The sequence below is a fragment of the Ursus arctos genome, unplaced genomic scaffold (genome assembly GCF_023065955.2).
Source record: "Ursus arctos isolate Adak ecotype North America unplaced genomic scaffold, UrsArc2.0 scaffold_12, whole genome shotgun sequence".
Classification (NCBI taxonomy): Eukaryota; Metazoa; Chordata; class Mammalia; order Carnivora; family Ursidae; genus Ursus; species Ursus arctos.
In genome coordinates, this window is record NW_026622786.1 from 65336403 (window position 1) to 65360551 (window position 24149).

Sequence of the window (24149 nt, forward strand, 5' to 3'; positions counted from 1 at the left end):
CAGTTATCAGTTTTTTATTCTCTTCTCTTTTTTGCCACTTTCAGTCTGATTGGTTGTGATAATAAGCGGAAGCAAATATTCTGAATGTTCCATTGAAAGAACTTTATAAATCAAATAATATGAAAATAAGGAGTTGTGATAATTTGAGTTCACTTGCAGAACAGATATCATAAACCAAGTATATCAGCGTTCTTTTGGTAATGTTAGTATCAATATCAGGAATTTGATGCTGCTTGATTTAATCTTTTCCTTAATGAAAAGAATATATTTAGATGTTCCTAATGAAATATCCTAAGCACAATTTTTTCCCCTAAATGACAGATGTCTCAAAATCAACCTAATCATTATATTTAATTTTAAAATTACATTTCCCATAGCAGGTTGATAGTTTTTTAAAAAGTTAATTTTTATAGTAATATTAATGGCCCTTTATTCTTAAAATACCCATAATTTTCACCGCCGTAAAAAGCTAGAGGAAAAGATTTAGTCTGTCATTTTTACCTATTATTTTGTCTATTTACGGTGATTATCCTACTGTAAATTTTTGAAACCTTTCCTCTCTCTGCCCTGTTTGCAGTGATTATTCTTTCCTAAGAAAGTAAATTTTATCATCTAAGGAGGCCAGCTGAAATTACATTTTGGCCACTTTTACCCATAATCTTGTTCTCACACCCTTTAAAAAAAAAAAAGGAAGAAGAGAAGGTAAAAGATGAGAATGTTTCAAGAATTTTGAAGTTGTCCAATGTTTGTAATGAATAGGGCTAAAAAGAAATTGAGACTTTGTAAACATCTTTTAATAATAAATACCCAAATGTTTTTAGCTAGGAAGCGAATTACCTTTTTGTATTTTCTAGTAAATACTGTGTTTATATCTGTATAATAATTACTTCTCTCTCAGCACCACCATCATACATTTTGTGGAAGATAGAAACATTTTTAAACAATTTATGTAGATGCTGAGTCTAAATTATTCCACAATTTAAACACAGTGCTTTTGGAAATTGCTTTTGTAGGTGATAGAACTTTAAAAATAATCAGAAAATGGAGGAACTTTTTTTTTTTAAGTGAACTCTTCCAGTAAAACTTGTTTTCATTAGGCACATTTATTTCTAAGCAACTGATAATTAATGTTGATATAGTCAGTCTTTAGAATTATTGGCTGGTTGTCCATGGCTAACGGGTAAGGATGTGGTGGTTGTTTTTACTTTGGATTTTTTTTTTCGCTATTGGAGAAAATTTGACACATTTGACAGAAATGTGATACATTTATTTTTACAAAACTCAGAGTGATGTTCTTAAATGATAGCCTCCTGTTTACCTGTGGAGACATGGAGAAACCAGAAATGTTCTTAGCGTTGTCTAATAATCTGTTACAAGAAATAATAACATTAGAAGAAAATAATTAAGATCTGACCATGTCACTTAAATTCTCTGAGCTTCAGTTACCTCACTAATTTGCAATATTGTTATGAGGAGGATTAGTGACAATATATGTATTGTACCTGGCTCATAGCAGACACTTAATAAATAAGTCACTATTGTAATTAATATTAACATATAATATTAGCTCACAAAATTATCACATGCAAGAATTGGCTGGGTTATATAAATGAAATGGTATTTGAGATTTGCTTCAAAATAACTTGTGGGGTTGGGAGAGTGAGTGGAGATACAGGTAAATCCAGGTAAGCCACGTATTGATCATTGTTGAAGCTGGATGATGGGTACATTCAGTTTATTATACTGTTTTCTCAACTTCTGTATATATTTGAAGTTTTCTGTAAAATTTCTATTAAAAAATTCTGTAAAAATTTCTGTAAAATTTTCTATAAAAATTTAAAGCAAAAATAATTGTAGGAACATAAGGTGATATAGTCCAGAAATGTGGGACTTCATAGGGTTTGAAAAGCCAACTGCTCTGAGACCCCATACTTGAAAACACCGGACTGAAACAGGCTTTTCAGATTCAAGTTCCAAGAGTGATAGGCAAATTTAGTAAAGAATTCAGTGAAAAATTCTTCTGTAGGATCATGCCTTATACATTTTAGGTGTTAAAAAAATACTGAGTTGACAGTCTTTTATGAGGCCCATGTTTTAATGATTGTTATAACATTTAATTTTTTACCAAAGAGTTCTAATGCAATTTCATGCCCCATAGGAGAATATGGAAACCAGCTTAAACTCACCATATTCATGACTATAATACTACCTGGTGTTGTATCTAAGTCACAGCTAACACAAGAGGGAATCTCCATTAAGAGACTTGATTCTTTTTGCCTCATTATTCATATTTGCACCTTGTCCCAGAACCTGTGAAGTGATGCCTGCCCACACCTCCCCAGAGCAAATGTTGCCACATTGGCAGGATGTTGCCTTGAGCTGCATGATTTGATACAACAAAGATGTTTAGGGCCAGGCTGCTTTTAACTGGTGCCATAGCAGATTCACTAGCTCCAGTACTTAGGTTTTGGCAAAAATGGCTTATAACTGTAGTCTTCTAAGGAGATCCCAGCCAAAGAAATGTCATGAAACCTTTCTTTCATTAGGATTATAAAAACTCATAAAGCTGGTGCTTGTAATCTATATTGTTGCAGGCGATGGTGTTTTTTTTTTTTTTTTTTACTTATTTAAATCACTCAAGTGGAGGCATCTGCTACAAAACAAGATCGTCTTCACAGCTTAGGGCATGAATTGGGTACAGCTGAGAAATGTCAGCTGTGTAAACAGCCTGAAATGTGTTACCAACAAAAATATAATTAATTTCTTTCCAAGACAGTGTGCCATAACTTAATACTTAGAATGGTTTAACTTTCAGAGAAAGCACCTGAACATTTTCTTCCCAGTGCCAGAGTAGAAGATTGATTATAAAGGTCATTAAAAGTGAGGTTAGTTTGCACTTTTCCCGCTCAATTGCAGATATTTGTGTGGCTTTGAATATATAGTTACTTTAGATACCAGTGGCTTCCATGAATTTATGGAAACATCTTAGATCAAGAAGTTAATGGATTTGAGATGATGCAGGTATTCTAAAATTAGGCCATGGCGATGTTGCAGAACTCTGTAAATTTACTAAAAATCATCGAATTGAACACTTAAAAATGAGTAAATTTTGTGGCATGCAAATTATACCTCAAAAGCTATTTTTTAAAAAGTTAATGGAGAGAACTAGATTAAAATACTTTTTTCATTTACATTTTTATGTTGCATGAGAAATTTTTTGCAATAACACAGGAGATGTTTTCTTTAGCATACTTCTCATTAACCTTTGACTCAGCAAACGGGACAAAGAAATAGACTTCTTATAATTAGATTCTTGTATAATCTTGAGTCTCTTACCAGCCTGATAGACTACACTCTTTTGACATTTTCAATGCTACTCAGTGAAGTCAACAGTCATTTAAAACATTGTTGTCCCATCTCCCTTCAGAGTTAAAATATTTTCTTTGCTTGTAGTTGTACTCTAATGGGGTATGGGATACTGTATGAATTGTCAATAACTCTTTCAGTTCCTTTTGCGCTCTTTCACCAGGGAAATAGGTATCTAAAGCTGCACCAGTAGGGGAATGTTTTCATGCTGTGACAGTTCAGCTGTGAGAACAAGGAGTTGCAAGTAGGCGAAAATCTCATTTTACACTTTAACAAGGATGCTCTTGGTTTCCAGAAAGTAGAAATAATTTTAACACTCTGAATTATGTCTAGACACCTTATTTATTATAATGCAGACAATTTAAATATATGTAGCTTTAAAAATTCCAAGTTTTAATAATGCTTATACAAAGGAAGAAAAATCTTTCCTTTTTTTAAATCTAAAAATTGTTTTTTATAGTTTAATGTATTTTAATAGCAAACTTACTGGAACAGCACAGGAGAGAGACAATAGTAAAAACATGTACTTGCATGTAGGACAACTCAGAAAAGTATAATGAATGGATGGAATCCACTATATGATAAAAATGCTACAAACACCATTTAGTTGCCATCAGTAAGAAATTTACTTGTTTTTAAAAAATCCAAATGCAGGCAGAAAAACTTAGCAGTTTTATTTATAATTGTTATTAAGTTGAACTGCTGAAACTTGTTCACTGAAATATTTTGACTTGCGTTAATGCTTTACATCCTTGCATTTATATTAAAAATTCACACACAAATGAAAATGGAAAAATTGCCAATACCTGATTTGTGTCCCCTATTTTTCCACTTTCAGTCATATACTTAGGTATCTTTTGACCCCATGGAAAAAAACATATCTAACATTCAGAACTACCAATAACAGGCAGAAGAAAAAAAAATTTTTTTAAAGAATGAAATGCTTTCCATCAGTGGGTTCTTAAGCACATTCTCCTCGTGTGTGACTTGCTAGCTGGATGTCTTTCTGGCATAATTGTTACACATTTGGCATGGATAGCATACAGTTGGTGTCTTCAAAAAGGCCCACCAGGTAGGCCTCACTTGCCTCTTGCAAAGCACCAATAGCTGACTCTGGAAGCACAAATCTGTTTTGAAGTCCTGAGCATTTCTCACACCAGCTGCTGGAAAGGAAGTTTACGAATCAGAAGTTCAGCGGACTTCTGATAACGTCTAATTTCACAGAGTGCCACAATACCAGGCCTGTAACGATTAGATTTCTTCATCCTTCCAGTAGAGGGTGCACTCTTGCTAGAGGCTTTTCTATCCAGTTGCTTCCTCAGTGCTTTACCACCAGTGGATTTGCAGTCTACTTTGTAGGAGCCATGGAATAGAGACCTCCTTACTTACCACCCTTCTCCTTAAGCTAGAGCTGGGTGAGCTAGAGGTGGTGCAGCAGTGGCTGCAAACACAATTTAATCCTTCAGGTTTAATACTTTTTTTATTGTGTACCTTTTTTTTTCTTCTGAGTTTACTAATGGGCTTCTGTGGTTTCATCATTGGCTAAAGGAATGTTAACTCAGAATTTAAGAAAGTAGGAATTTTATTTTATTTTTTAAAGATTTATTTATTTTAGAGAGAGAGAAATAGAGAGCGGGGGAGGGGGGACGGGACAGAGGGAGAGGAAGAGAGACTCTTCAAGCAGACTACCTGCTGAGCTTGATCCCAGGACCTGGAGATCATGACCTGAGCTGAAATGAAGAACCGGACACTCAACCAGCTGAGCCACCCAGTTGCCTCTTGAGAAGTTCGGGATTTTAGAATCAGTTCTTAGGCATGTGTTAGGAGTCAGAAAGCTGCTTATTAAATATTTTCACATTGAAAATGAGATCATTTATAAGCAGAATCATTACATAGTGGTTTTTCTCTAAAATAAAATAAAAACAAAACAAAAACCACACACACACCCCTCCTTCCTTTCTGTAGTTTTAAATAAAAAGAAATTGTGAGTGTAGGTATGTTTTCTGCTTTGATCCTTCTGATGGGAACCATTTTTTTTCTGTAACTTCTCCCTGATGCATTGAGTTTGGCAGGTGTCAAATTATGGACATTCCCTTGCCACTGGATCCCTGCCCTCCACTTTACAGGAGCTGCTGTCTGAATAGACTCTCACAATTACCACATACTTACTACACTGTAGTTACCTACTAAGTAAACTCATAAGCTTCCACTATAGTCATTCCATCCATTGTTGCAAGGTTAACATTTCTGAAGTGCAGAATAAATCCCATTCAGCCTTACTTACTTATCTTAAATGGCAACCCAATACTTGCTGGTTTAGGTACAGATTTTTATGCTGGCACTCAAAACCCTTCATTCTTTGGTCTGAAATTTCTCTTCCAGGTTCATTTTCCCATATAGGCCCAGAATAAATGCTGAGTAAATAGTTCTCAATGATTGAATATGATAATATATATATATCAGCTTTAGCTAACTACTTATTTTGCTATTCCTGAAATATACATGATACTCTCTCCTACTCTGTGTCAGTTAATCATACTATTCCTTCTGCCTGGAATACCTAGAGCAATAATTTCCTTTCTCCAAGACTTTTCTTCAAGAAACTTTGCCCATATGCCTCTTCCCGTGCCACCTTCTCCAACCCTCTTAGAAATAAACTTATATTTCTATTCTTCTGTCTTTCAAAAAAAGATTTATTCATTTGAGAGAGAGAGCATGCATGCATGTGAGAGAGGGACAGAGGTTGAGAACCTCCAGGCAAACTCCCTGCCAAGCATGGAGCCTGACATGGGGTCAACCCCATAACCCATGAGATCATGACCTGAGCAGAAACCAAGGGTCGGACGCTTAACCAACTGAGGTGCCCCTCTGTTCTTCTATTTAAATTTCCTTATTTGGTTCTTTCCTTCCTTTATTCCTCTCACCTGGCTCTATTACTTACTATCTGAATAACCACAAACAATTAACCTCTCTGGGTGTCAGTCTCTATAACTGTAGAACACAGATAATTACTCGTAGAGGTATTGTGAAGACTGAAAGAGTCAATAATTATAAATACAGTACTCCTAAGTTTATTTTGAAGATTAAAGTAGTCAATACAAAATAATGTCTAATATAGTTAACTTTTGGCTGTTACTGTTTTTTTCATCCATCTCTCTGTTCATTCACTGGACATTTGCAGAACAACTGTTATAGGCCAGTAAACATGCTGGCCCTGAAAGTTGCAATCAAGACTAAGGTCCTATTCTTCAGGTCCATTCCTCAGGGATTGCAAAATATAGTGTGAGACAGATGTGTAAGCAATGACAATTAAAGTTTATGTAAATGCAAAGGGATCATTGAAGAGGGAGCAACCAATTTTGCTGACAGATGGGGGTGGTGAAAGAATGACTTCCCAGAGAAAGGGATATTTGATTGTATTTTAATTTGTATTCTTGTGTTCCTCTCTTTTGTAAGTTCTAAAAATTGAGAGTAAGAACTGTCTTCCTCATCTCTGTATTCTCTGTAAGGATCAAACGTAGTGTACATTCACTCATTTGAATTGTTCAGAGCTCTACTAAGTTGACATCTGTGACAATAAACAACTAAACAGTGAGTTTGTATGATTATAGTAACTTGATAAACTGAAAATCAGGTTTATTTTCTTTCTAATAAAAATTAAATTATCAAAACTCAGTGTTTCTTTAGTGGCAAGTAAAATAACATAGTTGGGGTGGGGGGGCAGGGTAACACCAAGCTGATTCATACCAAGGTATGCGTGTGTGTGTCAGAGCAGGGCAATCCAAGTTCATTGAATTGCAGCATTGCTCTTATTTGGGTAAGTTACTTACGGTATGAATTTCAGTTTCATCATCTGCAAAATGAGGATGCTATTGACACCCTTGCAAGTCTATTGTGAAGATTAAATGGAGTAACATAACAGGTTGAAACATATAAAATTGCCACTTTTTAAGAACAAAATATTTGGATATTAACAATTTCATATGGTTTTACCTAATAGGTAAAGCACATAATATGCAGGGTTTGGCAATTTTAACTGTCAGCCCAAATCCCTATCAATGATACATCTATTTTTGTAAATAATGTTTTATTGGAACACAGTCACACCTATTTGTATATGTATTGTATACAGCTTCTTTTACACTACAACTGATGACAGGGGTGTGTGGTTACACAAAACCACATGCCCACAAAGCCTAAAATATCTACTGTTTGGACCTTTACAGAAAAAGTTTGCCAACCCCTTGTGTAATGTCTGGCATTTAGTAGGCATTCAACAAACATTAGCTCCTTTTCCCTTGAGTAAGCACCTTCTTTATATCACATACACATGCAGAATCAGAAGCATTCTTTGGGTAGCTTCAGGGCCATTTTATGCTATTTAAATTACTCTGTTGGCCTGTCCTATGTCAGACAAATTTAGGCAATCTTTGAACATCTTCACTGCCTCTTTCTGTATTTGGCAAGGTTATAGATAATGTTGCTTCTGATGGTGGTGAGACTCTGTAGCTTCAGAGCATTCATTGCCCTTGTCAACATATAGAGTCTTTTACAAATAACACAGGCAAAGACTAAACAGCCAGAAAGAACAGCTTTGAAAGCAGAAGAAAGTTCGATTTTAAAAGGAATGAAAAGTTGTGAAATGGACTATACCCTGAATAGAGAGAGTGAGAAATTCGGGAAGGTGGATGAAACATTCAAGGGACATATTTACTCAGTAAATATGAGGGCAAACACATGGAAGCAAGACATCCCCCAACAGGAAATTTACAAGCACTATGATCTGATGCCGTGAATCTTGATTTCAGTTTATTAAAATCCCAAACCTGTAGACTACTGTTTCTGCCCGTGAAAAGGTAACTGCTATGAAAATGTTCTTCCTTCTGTAAACAACTGATGATAAAATATGTGATATATAACTATTTTCAGATATTAGATAACAGATAGTGCAGGACTCTGATGAAGGAAACGAATGAGCTTACATTCTGCCTGGAGGTAATTTCTGGATCCTAAAGTAGGGAGAAGAAACCAAAGCAGAGCCTGCTATTTTGTTGAGTTTGAAGAGACAGAGTGTTTAGGGAAGTCAAGGCAGTTAGACTTTTTGTAAAGTAGAGTAGCAGAGGAAAAACCTCTAGAAATCCACATAGTCCCACATGGTGTTTAGCTGAATACCAACCTGTGCATACATAGGGTGAAATTCCAGGAGGCTGGATAACGATAGACTGCCAGGAAAAAGAACAATTGAGAGCTGTAAGGCAAACGATTCTGAGCTTGCACAGAACTGGGAATAATTTGAGTTCCCACGAGCCATAGTAGAGGCACCTCAGTGACTACATGGGACATTCAGGAGATACTCTCCAGAAGAGTCACACCTTAATGGAGTGAATAAACAAGCCCTAGGGTGGAGACTACTCTAGGACTGCCGTTTTACGCACTTAAAAACACCCTTCAAAAGGAACAAGTTGATTAACAAATTAACAAATTGCCTCTAAGAAACAGAGTCCAACATCCCCATTCAAAAGTTACTGCACATATGAACAGCAGGGAAACCTAACCCACAATCAGGAGAGAAATTAGTCAAAAGAATTAGACCTAGAAGTGACTTAGATAATGGAATTAGTACATGGGGACTTCAGCTATTATAAATATTATGAATATGCTCAAGGATTTAAAAAACATGAACTTACTGAGGAGAGAATAGAATATATAAAATGGAATAGCATGTCATTCTAGAGATAATATACTATCTGAAATGACAATTTCACTGGATGGCTTAATAGCAGATTAGTAACTGCCAAAGAAAAGACCAGCGAACTTGAATATATAACAATAGAAACTATCTAAATTGAAGCATAGAGAGAAAAAAAGACAAGAATAAATAAACAAAGTATCAGTGACCTCTAGAGCAAAATCAAGCAGTCAAACAAACATGCAGTTGGAGTCCTCAAGGGAGAGAAAAGATTGGGGAAGGTCAAGACAAAAGAAAATATTTGAAGAAATAATCTCTAAAGTGTTTCCATAGCTGATGAAAATGATAAAACTTATAGATTCAAAAAGCTCAATGAACTCCATGAAGGGTAAACACGAAGATTTCTACACTAAGTAGTATCATTGTCAAATTGCTGAAAACAAGTGATTAAGAGAAAAAAATTTTCAAAGCAGAAAGAATTTAAAAAACGCAGATTACACAGGGGAACAAATACAGACTCTTTAGATTTCTCATCAGAAACAATGCAAGCTAAAAAGCAATGGAATGACATATTTAAAGTACTGAAAGTTAAAAAAAATGGCAATTTAGAATTCTATATAAGGTGAAAATAATCTTTCAGAACTGAAGGAAAAATACTTTTTTAAACAAAAACTGAGAGAATTTGGTGCCAGCATACCTGCACTATAAGAAATATTAAAAGAAGTTCTTTTAGGCAGAAGGAAAATGACACCAGAATAAACTTTGATCTATACAGAAGAATGAAGTGCTAGTAATGGTAAAATGTGGTTGAATATAAAAGACATTTTTCCTTCTGTTTTTAATTTCTTTAAAAGGTAACTATTTAAAGAAGAAGCTAATAATGACTTTTGGACATATATAGAAATAAAGTATATAACAACAATAGCATGAAAGAATTGTAGGAGGGTTCCTTCTCATACGTGAAGTGATGTAATATTAATTGAAGATAGTCTGTTATATTAAAGATGCATATTGTAAACCTTAGAGCAGCCACTAAAAAAAAAGACAAAGCATATAGTTAATAAGCTATTTAGATAAAATGGATACTAAAAAAAATATCCAGAATAAGGCAGGAAAAAGGAAAAGAATGGGATATGCACAAAACAACTAGCAAGATGAAAGATTCAAATCCAACCACATAATAATTACAGTAAATATAAATGGTCTGTACATTAAAGAGCAAAGATTGTCAAAATGAATTTTTAAAAGTAAGACTCAATTATATGCTGCCTATAAGAAACATACTTTAAATATAATGACAGTAATAAGTTAGACATAAATGAAATGGGAAGATATTTACAAACACTAAATATAAGAAAGCTATATAACTACATTAACATCAAAGTACAGAAAAAAGAATATTACCAGGTCTAAAAAGAGACATTTCATAATGATTGAAAGGACAGTTCAAGAAGATATAACAGTCTTAAATGTGTATGCACCTAATAACAGTTTCAAAATACATAAAATAAAAACTGACAGGACCAAAAGAATAAACAAGTTCACGATTATACCTAGAGATTTCATATTCCTATCTCAGCAATTATAGGAAAATGACAGATAAGGGTATAGAAGATTTGAGCAATACTCCTAACCAACTTGACCTAATTGAAACTTATAGACACTTTACTTAACAGTAACAGAGTACAGAGCCTTTTCAAGTGTACATGGTACATTCACCAGCATAGACCATGGCCTGGACCATAAATAAAGTCTTAATAAATTTTAGAGGACTACAATCAAGTGTATTATATCTGACCAAAGCAAAATTAAATTGCATATTTTATAATTTATGTAATTTATAATTTACATAAGTTATCTTTATTCTCATGCACAGTGTTTAGTAGTTTGTTTCTTTGTATGTCCAATATAATCAACAAAAAAAGCTACTAAAAGTGACGAGTGAAATTAACAAGGGCACAGCCTACAAAGTTAATATACCCCCCCAAAAAAATACTACATAGGACCAAAGAAAACATTGAAGGTGGAGTTTTTGAAGTATTATACCATTCATGATTCCATCCCCAAACATGAAATATTTCAGGATAAATCTAACAAAATATATGCAAGAGCTGTACACTGAAAACTACAAATTATTGCATAAAGAAATACAGTCATACCTTGGAGATATCATAGGTTTGGTTCCAGACCACTGCAGTAAAGCAAGTATCGAAATAAAACGAATCAAACGAATTTTTTTGTTTCCTAGTGCACATGAAAGTTATGTTTACATCATACTGTAGTCTGTTACAATGTACATACCTTAATTTAAAAATACTTTATTGCTAAAACAAAATGCCAACCATCATCTGAGCTTTTAGCAGGTTTGCTGGTAGAGGGTCTTGCCTTGATGTCGATGACAGCTGAGTGATCAGGGTGGCGGTTGCAGAAGATTGGAGTGGCTGTAGCAATTTCTTAAAATAAGACAGCAATAAATTTTGCTGTACTGACTGACTCCTTTCAAGGACAATTTCTCTATATCATGCAATGCTGTTTGATAGCATTTTACCCACTGTAGAACTTCTTTCAAAATTGGGGTCAGTCCTCTCCAGTCTTGCTGTTGCTTGATCAACTGAGTTTATATAGTATTCTAAATCTTTTATTGTCATTTTAACAGTCTTCATAGCATTTTCACCAGGAATTGATTCCTTCTCAAGACCGTTTTCTTTGTTAATCCATAAAAAGCAACTCCTCATCTGTTCAGGTTTTATCATGACATTGCAGCCATTCAGTCACATCTTCAGACTCTACTTCTAATTCTAGTTCTCTTGCTCTTTCCACCCCATCTGCAGTTACTTTCCCACTGCAGTCTTGAAACCCTCAAAGTCATGCATGAGGGTTGGAATCAACTTTTTCCAAACGCTTGTTCATGTTGATATTTTGACTTCTTCCCACAAATCAGAAATGTTCTCAATGTTATCTAGAATGGTACATCCTTTCCAGAAGGTGTTTGATCTGTTTTGCCTAGATCCATTAGATGAATCACTCTCTGTGGCAGCTATAGCCTTATAAAATGGATTTCTTAAATGATAAAACTTGAAAGTCAAAAGGACTTCTTGACCCATGGGCTGCAGAATAGATGCTGTGTTAGCGGGCATGAAAACAGCATTACTCTTGTTGTCCATCTACATGAGAGCTCTTGGGTGGCCAGGAATATTGTCAGTGAGCAGTAGTACTTTGAAAGAAATCTTTTTTCTGAGCAGTAGGTCTCAACAGCGCGCTTAAAATATTCAGTAAACCATGTTGTAAACAGATGTGTTTTCATGTAGGCTTTATTGTTTGATTTAAAGAGTACAGACAGAGTAGATTTAGTGTGATTCCTAAGGGCCCTAGGATTTCCAGAAAGGTAAAGGAGCATGGACTTCAGCTGAAAGTCACCAGCTGCATTAAGGCCCTTGCAAGAGTCAGCCTGTCCTATGAAGCTTTAAAGCCAGGCATTGACTTCTCTTCTCTAGCTATAAAAGACGTAGGTGGCATCTACTTCCAATATAAGGCTGTTTAGTCTACGTTGAAAATCTGTTGTTTAGTGTAGCCACCTTCATTAATTATTTTAGCTAGAGCTTCCAGGTAACCACTGCAGCTTCTATATCAGCACTTGCTGCTTCACCTTGTAATTTTATATTATGGAGATGGCTTCTTTCCTTAAACCTCACAAACTTACCTCTGCTAGCTTCATATTTTTCTTCTGTAGCTTCCTTACCTCTCTTATCTTTCACAGAATTGAAGGACATTAGGATCTTGCTCCGGATTAGATTTTGACTTAAGGGAATGTTGTGGCTGGTTTGATCTTCCATCCAGACCACTCAGACTTTCTCCATATCAGCAATAAGGCTGTTTCTCTTTCTTATCATTCATGTATTCATTGGAGTAGCACTTTTAGTTTCCTTCAAGAATTTTCCCTTTGCATTCACAACTTGGCTAACTGTTCGGTGCAAGAGGCATAGTTTTCAGTTTATCTTGGCTTTCAACATGTCCTCCTCACTAAGCTTAATCATTTGTACCTTTTAATTTAAAATGAGAAATATGGGGGCGCCTGGGTGGCACAGCGGTTAAGCGTCTGCCTTCGGCTCAGGGCGTGATCCCAGCGTTATGGGATCGAGCCCCACATCAGGCTCCCTCCCCTGTGAGCCTGCTTCCTCCTCTCCCCCTGCTTGTGTTCCCTCTCTCGCTGGCTATCTCTATCTCTGTCAAATAAATAAATAAAATCTTTAAAAAATAATAAAAATAAAATAAAATGAGAAATATGCAACTCTTCCTTTCACTTGAACACTCAGGGACCATTGTAGGGTTATTAATTGGTGTAATTTCAATATTGTGTCTCAGAGAATAGGGAAGCCTGTGGAGAGGGAGAGAAATGGGGAAAAGCTCATTGGTAGAGCAATCAGAACATATATAACGTTCATCAGTTAAGTTCACTGCCTTATATGGGTGTGGTTCATGGTCCCCTAAAACAATTATAATAGTAACTTCAAAGATCACTGATCATACATAACCATAACAACTATAATAATAATGGAAAAGTTGGAAATACTGCAAGGGAGAGGGAGAGAGAGAGTTTGTTAAGCAGGCTCCATGCCCGGTGTGGAGTCTAACACAGGGCTCGATCTCATGACCCTGAGATGGTGACCTGAGCTGAAATCAAGAGTTGGTCGCTTAACCAACTGAGCCATACAGGCGCCTCTAAGTTCTATTTTTAATAGTGGATTATGATGAATATGTTGATTTAAAACCATAACTGATAAATGAGAAGGCAAAATGAAGAACCAGTATTCAACTCCAAATCTGCTCCCTCCCTGATGCCACCACATACCTTATCTTTGTACCATGCTATTTCTTATGTGTTCCATATTTCCCAAGATAGTTTCAATTTTTAAATATCCAGTCAAACTTTTTCCAGAATTGCACTAATACTGGTTTAAAGTGTAACAATTATTCAATAAAAGGCAGAAACAGAGAAACAAAATTTGTCTTTATTTTCCTTTATTAGATTAGCATTTATGTGTCTTTGAGTGTAATTGAATTTTTGATTTTCACTGTAGCGCTTTGGTTTGTATATGTGTATTTTCTTGGAATAGTAGTCGTATGATTAATGTGACAGGGAATGTGCAGCAAAACTCTATTTTGCTACCCACAGCTACTTAATATAATGCTAGGTAAGCATATTAAGAGACACTTATATAGTAATTTTTTAGTTTACAAAGCATATTTCATATACATGATCTCATTTGAGCCAAGTAGTAGATTATAAGTAAATAATTTTTGATAGAAATAGTGTACAGTAGAATACAGTTGGTATTATTATAAATTTTCTTCAGTGTTATTTCAAACCACTTCTTCCTTCTAACTAACCTTAGAGTAGTTGTAATAATGTATTTATTTACATACACTTTTCTCTATAAGACTATGAACTCCTTGAGGGCAGGAAGCAGGTCTTATTCATCTTTGTGTCTCAGGTGCCTAGTATAGCCCCTGGCACGAAATAAACAGTAAATGTTTCTTGCATTTATATTAAATGTAACTCTGAAAAGTCAAGTGGTTGGCTCTAAATTGCAATAAATAACTGCTAGCCCAGTACTCTAATACATATTACTGCTTTCTTCAGACGTTCCCCTGCTCTTTTTCAAGAAACCAAGCTCTTCTCCGTTATTGAGAAAGGTCTTATTGGAACCCTTGTATACACTTGACCCTATTCTATAACTGAGAAATGAAATGTTGTTTATAGTACATATGTGCACTACTTAATCTCTGGCATTTGTGTTTGCAAGTTAACATGCTGTCTATTGCATTTGAACAGCTGTAACATATGTGATAAGATTTCTTAATAAGTCATTTTCTTGAGCAATGGAAATATGAATCTGGAGAAAAATGTTCCCAGCTTAAGTTGTACTTTAGACCATTGGGTTTTAAACAATCAGTTGCCTGTAATTCTCTGTTTGAGAAAGGTAGTAAAGATAGCATTGTAACCTGTTTTGGAGCTAACAGATATTCCATGGCATTTTTTGATGTGTAAAGAAAAGGGCTGTTTGCAACTATGTTCAATTGGCTAAATTCCTATAAATTTTCCAACAGAAAGAGAAGGCTTAAAATGAAAATTGATGCATGATAAGTAGCTTTTTGAGTTCAAGGGGGCTTAATCAATAGTCGTATCAATTGCTGGCCCATATCATGATGTTGTTTAATATTCTACATGTATAATATATAAGGGTTTTTTTGGATAAACATCTACAAGAGATTGTTGGTACTGATTGTTCCCACAGCCAATGAAAGTCTTTTTGTTCTTTTATTGTATGTTTGTTGACAGTTGTGATCAACATGGAATGAACTGCTTTACAGTTTATTACTTTCAAAGTACAAATTTGAATGCTGTGGATTCAGATGTATAAAAGAGATAAAATTACAGACAGCTTTGAGTGGCAGTTACATATCAAACCTCACGGGGGTTTGACAGGCAACGAATATCGTTATTAGACGCTTTTTCCATAATTGCTGACATTTATCCAGTGTTTCACAGTATTTGCTAATGTATTAATGCAGTCAATCTCTGAGAGGCTGCACATGCCTTTTTAGCCCTGGCTTTTATGGGATTCTGAAATTCATAGACCCACAGATACTTATTCCCTGCTGGTTGCCGTAGTGACAGAGCTCAGAGATAAGCCAAGACAGAGCCCTTTTGTGATTGCTTTTCAGGTGACATTCAGCGGCAGCTTGAGTAGAGTGTCCTTTTATAGTTCCTGTAATTCAGAAAATGATAACAGCTTTCTGCTGCTTAGAAGGGAAGTCTGTGGACTGCTCCCGGTGGGATTTCGGTTTGCTGTGCCACTTCATACCAACACCAGCCTGATAAAGTTCTTATTATTGTGGAGATTTCAAAGTGCAAGGGGACTGAATTAATTATGACAGGTTAGAAAATACGGGACTGATGCTACAAATAAAACTTTAAAGAACCAATACGTGTTCTCCAACAATATGTAACAAATTAATTTGGGTATTTTAAGTTATTAGTGATGATATAGTTAGGCACTTGCTTAATAAGTAAATGCATCTGACTTCTAAATTGCTGGTGAACCATGCTAGGTGTTCCATCTGAAAGTTTAGAAGTTATCTTTCATTTCTGTGTATCATTTTCTTATTTTGAAACAGTTCCCTCAACATCTTGCTGTTTTAGAGGGAAAGAGCTGTATTTGAACACTCTCAGAGTTATTTTAATTTCTTCTCAGTATTCACAGCAGTGGAATAATTAAAAATGAATGTTTTATAAATAGCAGCTTATATAAAGTGCTTCAAGTTCAGAAGAAAACACTGTGATGATAGAGCATGGTATGTGGGAAAGGTGTGGGCAGATCAAGAAAATGATGGAAAAAATAGAATCTTACCTGGAAAGAACATAGATACCCTAAGAAGCCATGTTTTCCCCCTAGGAGAATTAATAGTCTTAATTCTGGAAGAAGGAGAGCTCCAGTAACAATGGGTAAGTATGAGAAGCCATGACAGCTAGAAACCACTATGTAGTTGATGTTACTGAAAAGAGGCAAAAACAAACAAACAAACAGAAAACACCAAGAAGCAACAGGAACACTAACCTGAATTAAACCATGTGTACCTGAAGAAAGGTATTAAGCACTTATATATGTTACCCCTAAAATTTAAATGTAATTTCACAAACAGGAAGCAAGCAGAATGAGCTGAATAGAGAGGTAACTGGAGAATCTGAAGAGATGAAAAAGAATAGATGTATTCCCTGATCTGTAAATTGCTAGTGAACCATGCTAGGTGAACAAGCATGTGGATAGCACATGAATGAGGACTCAGAAGAGAAATTTGGCCTAAAACATCTAATTGGTTATCTTGGATTAGGTATGTAGTTGAAAAGGTGGAGATCCGATTTGTGTTACTTGTTTCTAACCTTTCAGTCTCATTTAGAGCAGATGTAAACTCAACTGTCATAAAATTCAAATATTTGTAATTCAGACAAAAAAGGATAACCTTCAGACTAGTGACAAATAAATATGACATTTTCAAATGATATTTAGTAGACCTTTATTAACAGTGTGTTACTCCATGGTGTTCATTGCATTTCTTACTTTTTACAGTTAGCTTGATCAGTTATCTACTTTGATATATTAAATAAGAGAAAGAGAGAAGAGAGATTTGTAAGAGTTGTATTATTATATGATAGGCTTTTCTGTGCTGTGATTATCCACTTAAGAATCTCTTAAAATTTAGTTATCCACTAAGAAGGTCTTTAGGACCATATCATCCTCACAGTGTTTTAGAACTGATAAATATCAGCTTATAATTATTACTAAAACAAAAAAACAAAATAAACAAGCAAACAAACCAGAAAAATAAGGCCTGTAGGATAAGGGAAAAGGGCGTAATAGTCTTTTGAAAAATGTAAAGATTCCATGTTTAAAAATGGTTATTATATTCAGGGAATTGTTTCTTTTTATTAACATGATCACTTGTTCCCTGAATTCAGAAGCAAAAATTTCATCATGATGTTTATCTATTTTCAGATGATTATAAACTCAAAAATAATTTAATGAAAATTGGTCTTTTGCAGTGTGACATCAAATTTTGTAGCAAGAGCATTTATAATAACTTCAGAAATTGAAGTTTAGTTATTTTAATAGAAAATATGTTAAAGGGGCACCTGCCTGACTTAGTCAGTAGAGCATGCAACTCTTGATCTCAGAGTTGTGAGTTCGGGCTGCATGTGAGATTACTTAATAATAATAAAGAAAAAAATGTTACAGCTAAAAATGGAATACATTTGTGACTTGACCCCTAGGAAATTAAAAAAAAAAAGAAAAGTCTAGATGAAATGTAACCATTTCTCTTCACCGCTATAATTATTATTCTTTTTGTTATTAATAAAAACAGTAATAACAGGAACGATATGCATTTATCCTGCTTTGTTCTAAGCACCTTGCTGGGGCTTTGTGTACTTTATTCCTAATATTCCCATTAATCAGTCCTGAAAGGTAGATGTTATTGTTCCTTATTTACACATAAAGGAACTGAGGCTCAGAGTCATTTAGTAACTTGTCCAACAATGTACAGAGAAGAATTGGTAGAAAGGGATCCTGGCCCAGGTTTGACTCTAAAGGCTACCTCTTTCCACTGTAACAAAAGGGATTTCCTTATGAACCCTAAATCCCAAGTTCTTATTTTTCCTTCCCTATGTAGTTCTCCAACTTCACCTATTATGAACATTCATATATTTTCCTTAAAGAATCTGTTTTGTTCCATAAGATTGGTCCCTTAGAGCTATCTCTCTGGGAATAATGATAACATTAGGTAGTACTTTAAAAGTACTATACACAAGGTACCAGTCTCAGCAATGTATATAATAATATAACTCAATCTTTCTAACTACTGTAGGAAGTGAAGTTTATTGTTTGTCCCATTTTACACATGGGCGAACTGAGGCATGTTCATAAGACCTCATAATTAATAAGTAGCAGTGGTATTTGAGCCCAAGTAGAATGGAGTTCATGGCCTTACCACATTGTATGCATCTTGTAATAGCAGAGGTAGATGAATGACAGGACATTTGTGAAAGCCTGCCTGTCATCTGTGTTCTTCACCATGACATATGTTCATTGTGGAGCAGCTCACAGGTAAGCATGCCACAATCATTGTGTCAAGAATTCTACTTTTATAGAATGTGAGGTGGAAAATGGAAACTAGATCTTTATAATTTACTGTGAAGCATGACCACTGTGTGTACCATGTCTGCCAGTTCTTTCTCTTTTAGATTCATTGATCTATAGACAGTTGGCAGCTTTATTTACTCACAAGCTTTTGACATTCAAGGAGAAGGTATCATTATTCTAGCCTTTTTCATCTCTAAAGCCAATAGCTGAGGGTTTACCAATTGATCCATAAAACTCCAGAAATGATATTAAATGTCATTTCCATTTTAAACATGGAAGATACTGTGGTTAGTTATTTAAAAACTTGTCCAAGTCCACAGATTAAAAGTTAGAAGCTCCTTTATGCTGAACATTAAAATATTGCCCCTAACCTAATCCCACACTTTGAGATCAGGTAACTGTATAGAAAAAGAGCACTGGATTTAGAGGTCAGAAAACATTGATTCTAACCTAAGCTGAGTTTAAGATCATCACTCTACCTGTACTCTGTACCCCATTCCCATCTGTCTTTTCAGAACTATACATTATCAATGATCTCTTTTTTAGTATTTTAACTAATGTCATTGTGCTGGATATTCTATCTACATTTAAGCACAAAAAGCCTCTCATCATAAAAGAAACACACATATACACACTGTAAAAACAAATATATACATATGCATATAAAAGCAAATCCTCCCCTGACCTTACTACTTTCTCTCCTACTCTTTGCAGCCAAAATTCAAAAAGAGTTATCTGTATTTACCATCTCCATTTTTTCTGTTCGACTGATTCCTCACCTCACACCACTCTCACCTTCAACCCATTTCTCCACTGGAATAGCTTTTCTTGAAGTACTATTGACCGCCATGTTACCAAAGCAAGTTGGCCTCTCAATCCTCATTGTAGCTCTACTTGATTTCTTAACAGGTTAGAGAAAAAAAACCTTTTAATTGAAATACATTTATTCAGAAAATTGTACATCTCATAAATGTACAGCTTGATGAATTTTCATAAAGTAAATACCTTCATGTAATCAGCATCCAGATTAAGGAAGAGAACATTTGCTGCATTCCAGGAAGCCCTCTCAGGTCTCCTTCATCCAAAACTAAGACCCTAAATTAGTTTTGTCTGGCTTTCAACATATATAAATGGAATCATATAGTATATACTGTTTTCTTTATTCATTCTTTGCTTTCTCTTTTCCTTTTTTTTTTCAACCTTATGTTTACAAGGTTCGTTCATATTCCTATATGTAGTTATAGTTGATTCATTTTCATTGCATTATAATACTCCATTATGTGGTCATTCCATGATATTTATCTGTTTTACTGTTGATGACACAGGCATTTAGGTAGTTTTCACTGCTGGGCTGTTTTCAGTACTACTTCTCAGCAGCATTAGATCCTGTTGAAAACTCCTCCTTCCTGAAATGCTCTTTCCTTGCCTCCCTTGATACCATACTCTGCTGGTTTTTCCCCTGCCTCTGCTCCTTTCTTTTCGGTCTCCTTTGGAAGCTCATCCTTCTCTCTACCCAGTCACTAAATATTTTAGGTCCTTAGGGCATAGTTCCATGTACTCATTTTGTCTCATTTTGTATGTTCTTTGTAGACATTCTCATCATACCTGTATCTTAAATTGTCATCCATGTGATGATGATTAACAAATTTATATTTCTAGCCCAGTCCTCCCATCTCAGTTCCAGAAGAGTCTTCTTATCACCTCATAGAGATCCCAGAGTACCTTAAATTCAACATAACCAAATTTGAATTTGTATTTTTCCCTGGCCATAGCTGGTCCCCTTCTGAAGTTCCCTAATGCCATTAATGGCGTCACTATCCCTCCAGTTTCACAAGTCAGATAGGAGTTACTCTGGGTACGTCTCTCTCCCTTGCTGACTTTATCCAGATATTCAATTCTTGTCAATTTTAGCACTATATAACTCTCATTCATTCAGTTCTGTCCAACTCCACTGCTACCACCCTAATACAAGATACCAACTTCTTGAATCTGGACTATTGCAAAAGCCAACAGATTGGGCTCTTGTATCCACTTTCACTTCCCTTTAAGTCTACACTTCATACTACATCAGGATTATTCTTTTTAAACAACATATGTGTATGCTCAAGTAGTCTCTCTGTTTAAATCCCAAATAAAGACCAAAATCATTAGCATAACCCACCAGGCCCTGCGTAGTTTGATTTGTGCTTACTTCTTTAGTGTCGTCTTATGTTATGTTATACTGTCTCTTGTTCTTTAGCTACACTGGTCTTCTGTGAGTTCTGCTAATGTACCATCATTGGGCCTTTGCAAACGTTGTTCTCTCTGGCTGAAACAGTCATACTCCCCCAAGATCTGTGCTTTATAATTCTTACTCATTCTTCCAACTCCAGATCATTTCTTCACGGAAGCCAGTCTTTCTTTTCTTTTACCACAGTTATGATTTTATATTTTATTTAAGTGATTATTTCCTACTTTAAACTGTAAGTTCCACAAGGACAGATGTCTATTTTTATTCACCATTGTGTATCTAGTACTTTAAGAAAGTAGGTGCTCAAGAAATGTTGGTTGAATGAATAAATGTTTCTGAGTCTCAATTTCCCATTCTTTCAACTACCCGACATTATTTTAAGGTTTAAATAAGACTCTGTATACGTGGAAACACCTTAAAATTTAACACATTACAGAAGTTAAGGGGTTGATATCATTATACCCAAAGAGATTCTTGTTGCTATAGATTATAATTATTAAATTTCGCTGTGATATTGGAATTATGCAAACAAATGGCAAGAATTATGATTTCAGTTCTCATTCTTTTGTTCCATTGATTTGTCTCCCCTGTCAGTCTGTCATTCTTGCCATAGTTTATTTAGGTTCTCATCATTTTCTCCTGTTTCCCTGTTTCAGGTCTCCTTCTCTTACATCTCCTAGTCCATCTTCCCTTCTTCAGTGCAATTATCTTTGTTAGATGCATTTGCAGCATATTATTCTCTTGCTTCAAATCTCTCTGTGGTTTCTCATTGCCTATAGGATAATGTCTAAGCTCCTTAATGGGACAGATATGACTCTTCGTGATCAGACTTATCCCCTTCTACCTGTATCTCTCACTATTTTGTACCTTATCTGCCCTCCAGCAAACTAAATTACTTGTTTCTTAGATGTGTGGCCTTTCTTGCCATTTTGCCATTGCTGATATCATTTCCTTCTCTTCTTTAAGGTGCTTGCACTCCTTGTGGCCTGGTCCTTAATCAAATTATCCTTTTTAGATTCAGCTGGCACTCTTTTGTGACATTTTCCTTTGAAGTCTTCAGGCAAAGTTAGGCATTTCCTCCTCTTATTCTATTAGGGGACTTAACCTCATTGGTAAAATTAGTTATTTACACTCCTTATATGTAAGTACATTTCACTACTAGTTTGTGGACCCCTCAAAAGCAGTGATACTATTCTCTTTATCTCTCCATCTATAGACACATACTTGATATTTAGTGATTTTTTTTTTTTTGGCATTGACCTAAAGAAGCGTTGCAGGTATGAATTTGCCCGCAAAAGCATGTTTGACTCAGGAATAAAGCATTATTTTATCATGTGTCAGAGTATTTTTGAAAGGTTATTGGATTTGAGGATTTTCCCATATCTTAATACAAAAGATTATTCTGTGTGTGTGTGTGTGTGTGTGTGTGTGTGTGTGTGTGTGTACAAGAACCCAGTGAACCAGTGACTAAACATATGCACGTGTATCCAGAGAGATCTAGAGAACTTACTGGTTCTTACATTTATCAGTGTGAGTCCTAAAAAATACAATAGTAAAGTAACGCTGATGTATTATTACTCCTAGGTGAAATGTAATTTACAGTATATTAGGGTATTTTTATATATAGTATACATTACTGGATAGTTTTTATACCTATCTGAAAATATTTTTTATTAGCTACGTTATGTATCCTCATAAATTTGAGCCATCATATTTTACAAAGTAGAGTTGAAATGACATTTGAATACTCTAATTCCTATGAAATCCATGGAGATGAAATGCATAGAATGCAAAAATAATTATACAGAAACATTAAATATGAAGGAATAGTATGCTTTATCAAAAAATGGGAATGTTTAAGTTCAAATTATGTTGATGTTGAATTTGAGTGGTCTATATTTTGCTTATTTTGACTGGTGGTTTCAAGTCATCAGTTACTACTGAATCAAATTTAACCAGCTATCTTATGTCAGAATCCTTTTGGGCCTTAGCTCTTTTCACTCAGACCCAGAGGTCAGTAAGCACTCTGATGATACTTTTTAGTATTTCTTATCTCACTTTGGAGTGGTTTCCAGGCTTCTTTTTTTCTAGGTAGATTATGTATTTTTCTAGAAAATTACAAGTATCTTTCATATTTTACCTTGGCGAGGAAAGTAGGCAAAGTACTCATGTAAATTAAAGTAATAGACATTTATTATGTGGCAGGCCTATCAAAGCAACCTCCTAAGCCCTATGCAGGCTAAAAATGAGAATATAAGATTCAGGTTGTGTCTTGAAGGGCCCTAGGGTCAAATACCTAAAGAGAGACATAGGCAAAGTTGAACCACAAACCAAGAATTCTAAAGGTTCACAATAAGGGTATAGGAATTGAGCAGGAGAAGAATCACAGACTGGAACGGGCCAAACGAGGTGAAATTCCTTTTTTCTGGTGTCTAGATAGCACCCATTTATGGTGCTGTGCCTAACTTGATATTCAGACTCTATTTTTTCCCAGGAGGAAAAGCTGTGACAAGATGCACAGCAGTACTATGTCCATGTGGTATGACCAGAGCTGTTAGCATAACTGCTTGAGTTTTGCCAAGGAATTAGATGCTGCTGGAAAAATATCCAGAGCTCCTATGTTTGCTATCCAAAGAGTTCCACAGTATTGTGGGGTAAATGGCATCCACTATTGACTAGATATGTGCCAAATGGCTGGTTGGTACTCTTTATGCATACAAAGCAGCCTTGAGATGTATCCCTGCATATTTGAAGATTCTGTCATTAATGATGAGGTAAAGTCACCACTGATTAATACTGTAGCTCTCTAAAATAATGAGGTTTTTCCACTAACAGAACCTCTTTATCAGACTTAGAATGAGGAGCCAGCTTGAGGGAAAAGCACCTTCTAACCAAAGATTTTGTCTTGATTTTCTGTGAATATGTTACGATTATAGAATAAAGCAAAAGGCTTGTCTTGATAAGATCCTCGATTCTTATAATCAATATTTCATGTTGACTTTATATACTTTTGTTAATAAATGACTTTCTAAATGTTATAAAAATGAAGAAAAATATCTTGAGGGTTTTTTTCATAAGTTACCCCTTCTGTATTTTGGCTTGAGAAAAATTCTGCATTGTAATGCACTATCCATGTATATGATGGTTTTAAAATTTTGTGGAGCTT

General features: G+C 35.1%; 1 protein-coding gene and 1 pseudogene across 5 annotated transcripts in view; both read left to right on the plus strand.

The window, feature by feature from the left end:
- The window catches only part of FAF1 (Fas associated factor 1), a 486729-nt gene that overhangs the window by 286909 nt on the left and 175671 nt on the right, over positions 1-24149 (plus strand). The gene's annotated exons all lie outside the window — the stretch shown is intronic.
- Positions 1-24149, plus strand: part of LOC130543461 (serine/arginine-rich splicing factor 7-like) — a 44006-nt pseudogene continuing 19857 nt past the window's right edge.